Consider the following 4,606-nt stretch of genomic DNA (forward strand, 5'->3'; position numbering starts at 1 on the left):
TCAAGCAACACCAAACAACTAAAGTTTCTCCAGAAAAACAAGTTTTTCATTGTACAAAATGAGAAGTGAAGCCTGGATTTCCATGGATTACTTGCTCATGTGTGAAGCTTTTCCTGCAATAGTAATATTTTTTTCCCCTCCCGTGATTCCACAATATCTAACACCAAATACCCTCATTCTGCAGCTTCATGCTACTCAACTGAATGAATATTTTCATGAAATCTCATGCTTCCTAGGACCGCCAGCCTCCTGTCAAACTGGACTGAAATTGCCCAGTGAGCTCAAACACTACTAAAACAGCAGGACTGCAAATTCCCATTTCTTTAGGAAACCCAGCCAAACTTTGAAAAGCATTTTTCCATTCTGTTATGCCAGAATATTGTATGTGAAAGCACCTGAGATTATTCAAACCTGAATTAGCCTGACAGATTGCAATTTGGTTTATAGCTTCTTATGCAGCTACAGGTAGTCCTTTAATTTTGCGTACTTCATCAAAATTAATAATCTTTCATTTCTTTCTTGTCCAGTAGATTTGCACTTTTTGCAAGGCAGTAATTTTTCTACCTTCATAAATAATGCCTACATCAATTAAAATCTGGAATAATTTTCAATCCTTTTCTCACACCTGTAATACAAATAAATATGCCATAGCAAACATCAGTGGTCTGAGATAATATATCACAGGTATATGCAACATTCATTAACTGCTAGAGCTGGACTACTTTTTTCTAATGTTACTTTTTTAAGCCAAAATAACTTATACTTAAGTGATTCTCTTACACACCAAGTTCTGTGTGCTTTCTTTGTTACTAGAGAAACGGCAATCCAAAATTTATGGTGTCCAGTAGAATTCAGTGGCAATAAAATAACATCAAACCCTAGAGTTTTAAGAAAAGCATGGCTCTCATAAGCTCAAAAGCCTCAAATGGCTTTGGAAACAGGTTGTCATTTTGTGAATTATACAAGTAGAGGGAATTTTCAGAAGCAGCAGAAAACATTCTTTTTCCCAAAATGACGCTGTAATGGGGGATGGATTGGGGAAGGGGGAGGAGGAGGAGGAAAGAAAACTGGGGGGTGGGGGGCAGGAAAAGAAAGCAGTTACTGGTTACTAACTGTTCTCTGGTGACCCACCCTAGTTTGTAAACAAAGCTAAAAAAATATTAGAAAAATACATCTTTGGTTTCATCTGTGTGGTGGGGAAATGGGGAGTATGGTACAGCTCTCCTGCCTCTATGGTGATATTCAGGAAACGGCCTCTTTAGGTTTGGCAGAATATCAGCTGAAAGAGGCTGGACTAGGGATGAGGTTGGGAAGGTAAATCTGATAATAATGGGACATTAACTACAGGCTTCTAGCTACCCAGCAGAGGGTGTCCATAGGCGGTATTGAGAGGCAAGGGCTGGACCCTCAGGACCATCCGGGGGTGCTGTCTCCTGGCCCCCTCGGCCTCTGCAGGCTCTCAGGGGAGAGGGCTGAGGGCAGGGCGTTCAGCAACTGCATGCCTTCGCTGCATAAGGATACCCAGAACCTGAAAGATGCCCTTTAGTCTAGGTGTAGATGGAGAAAATTAAACCCGCACGCTTAAACCTAATAATATAGTGAAGAATTAATTTTCAGCAGCAGGCAAAGCTATGCAGGGCTTAATTCTGAGTTTGAGAAGTCAATGGAGCCCAGACTTGTAAGCCAGAGATACAAAAATTGAGTGTTGGAGGGTGGGGAATCCTTCCAAAACCAATGGTAAGCAGAGGATCAAGTTTGCAGTAAGTACCTGAACCGAGTCGGCAGGGTGGGGATGGCAGGGAGTATTACCCTTCCTAATGTTAGGACTTCCCTCCAGAAAATGGACAGATTTACACTGAACTTCACATTGAACTTTCCTTCTGTCAGTTCCTAAATATACTCTTGCATTTCAGTTCTTTTTTAGCCCATCAGATCAAATTAGTTTGTTGACTGTTAATGTGTCTAAACCCCATCAATATACGTTTATGTTATAGATACTCACTGAAATGATCTGATGGTCACAGAAAAACAATTAGTCCTCGTATGACTTAGCAGACAGAACTGAAAACAGAATTTATGTACTGTATAAAAAAAATCATAAGACAATAAACTTGTGATTACCTCAATTGTTTTTACATTTACCTTCATTATTCTGTAAGATTTCTCTTATGCATGACCACATCCATATTAATACAAACTGTCTTCCTGTCACTGATATTTTATCTGATATTCAATTATTGATTTAGGTATTTGTCCATCTAGAAAGACAACAAAAAAGAGAAAGCGCTGTACTTCAAACTGCTATTTTTAGTGACCTAATCAGTCTGAGGTTCAATAAGTCAAGATCTAATCTAAATATATTTTAGTCAATTCCACCTCTGTTAGATGGTGACACTGAAAGAAGTTACATAGAGGTTTAAAATAACCCATAATTTCCTGATTCACTTTCAGAATATGAAACACAGGAGCAGCAAGAGTTGACTATACAGTCAGAAAAGATGACACAGTATGTGAGTGCACATGACAACTTCCTAAGGTGCTGCTCCTCGGACTATTCATCCAGATGACTATGATTTTAACGGGTGTGACAAGCTGAAGGAGCCACTTCTTCCAAGCAAGGCTGTTGGTTTTCTTTCTGCTGGAACGCTACTACCTCTAAGAGGGATAGTGATTTCCAGTTATGAAGCAGGGAAGCATTGCACACTGCTAGGCACAGAAGAGGATAATCACCACAGCACAGATGCTAGGGAATTCACAGCTTCCCAGGGTTTTAACAAGGAAGACCATCTGTCCTACTTTTACCGTTCTGATCCTCAGGTTTCCCCTGCTGGGGATTTGCCTAAACTTGAAAGGTCCTGCACCTTGGCTGTTTTCCCTGACCCTTTCCCCAAGGGATCTGGTTTTGCTTTTGCTTTCATTAACACAGTGGTCTCCTTCCTGCCTGATTTCCCAGCTCCACAGTGAGAAACCATCATCCCTTTCGAGTACTGAAAATAGATCTTCAACAGAAATGATTCTCCTGGAAATTCACTGATGCACTTACCTTTTGAAAAGTAGTAGAATAAAGGTGCATATTGTAGTAACAATACCAGGGACTCCAAGTACCTCAAACCCTAAGAACATTTTCTTATTTCCAAGTACCTCAAACCCTAAGAACATTAGCAAAGTGGCCAGCTCATGAAGAAAATAATTAAAATTCCAGGGAGCCGCATCAGTATCTAGAATGCTTTAAAGAAAGAGAGAAAGAAAATGAATACTCTTAACAAACAAATAACCAGGTCTGTGAATCAGGAACTTAATGATAAAAAAAGACGCTCACTACTTATGGATCAAAGGCTCCTTAAGACACAGGGAGACAGTCACAAGGACATATGGAACGGTTCATGTACCTTCCAGTAGGCACCTCAGCCTATGCACAGGGCACCTCAGCCATGGCAGCAAATCCTCTGGTTGTGCAGGGAATGAGCTGGCCATTACCCACTAGCCAAGAAATGAGAACTCATGGCACACGAGCAGGTATAGTCAGCCAAATCTGGCCCTCTATTCCTCTCTAGTTTTGAACATCAGGCCAAAATTTTGTCCTGCTGCTCTGCATGGTAAAACAGGGAGAGGGCTCCAGCCCAATAAGTTAAATTGTTTTTCAGCTCGTAGTTCATGGACCGCTGGCGGCTCATAAAACAACAGAAGGTGACCTGTGAAATGCTTGCTAAATCAGCCCCTGCTTCAAATACACATTCTAATCCATAAAAGCAAAGAAAAAAGCAAAACCAGGGACACAAAAAGATAAGAGAATATTCAAACTTCTGCTTAACGTTTTCTTAGTTGAAAGCAAATATTGTGGCAATACTACAAAAACAGGTGTTTTTTACAGGGTAAGCTAGTGTCTATATTTAAAAAAATAAAACAAAACAAACACAAAACTGCCACAAAATCAAGCATAAATTACAAGACATAATGTTGCCGTTAAAGGAGGTCTTGTAGGCCCTCCAACTTCAGGTCTGTCAAGTCTCAGACAAACTATTTTATCTCCAGGAAAACAGTAAGGGAAACCTTCTAGAAGAAACCTTCTCTTAAATTTTGTGTTACTCACGTTTCCCTGTTTGTGATATGCAGAAACATAGCCTTTGCTCTTGCAAAACTGCCATTGAAACCCACAAGCGTTATTTTCTGTGAATTCAGAATCTGGGCTTTAGAAAATTTATTCTTGCACAATGCAAAAATATGAATTAAGCATTGACTGAAACAAACAGATTGTTTTTCTCCCTCAGTTAATCCCTAAAAGACCAAGTTGTTCCAATTAATTTCCTAACGGGCAGGTATCCAGATCACAAACAAAACCCCTTCGCAATTAGTGCTGGCATTTTCAGTGATACTCTCAGCAGAGACCCAGAAGAGTAAAGCAAGTTTGCAGGCCATCCCAAAGGCAGTCAGAGATCCTTCCAGAACATGGAAGAAGTATATCCAAGGGGAAAAGCAGAAGATTTACTATCTATGTTTGCACATTCCATACCCCTCCAAAAGTTTCATGTTCTGAAGCACCATCCAGTGCCTTTAGCAGGGGGACACGTGAATTAGCGACTAATGGTTTTTAGAACATTTCTCATAC

The 4,606-nt window shown here is 40.2% G+C and overlaps 1 protein-coding gene across 1 annotated transcript in view; it reads right to left on the bottom strand.

The window, feature by feature from the left end:
• Positions 1–4,606, bottom strand: part of POU1F1 (POU class 1 homeobox 1) — a 73,695-nt gene that overhangs the window by 44,502 nt on the left and 24,587 nt on the right. The window lies entirely within an intron of this gene.

The sequence above is a fragment of the Falco punctatus genome (genome assembly GCF_963210335.1).
Source record: "Falco punctatus genome assembly, chromosome: 2".
Classification (NCBI taxonomy): Eukaryota; Metazoa; Chordata; class Aves; order Falconiformes; family Falconidae; genus Falco; species Falco punctatus.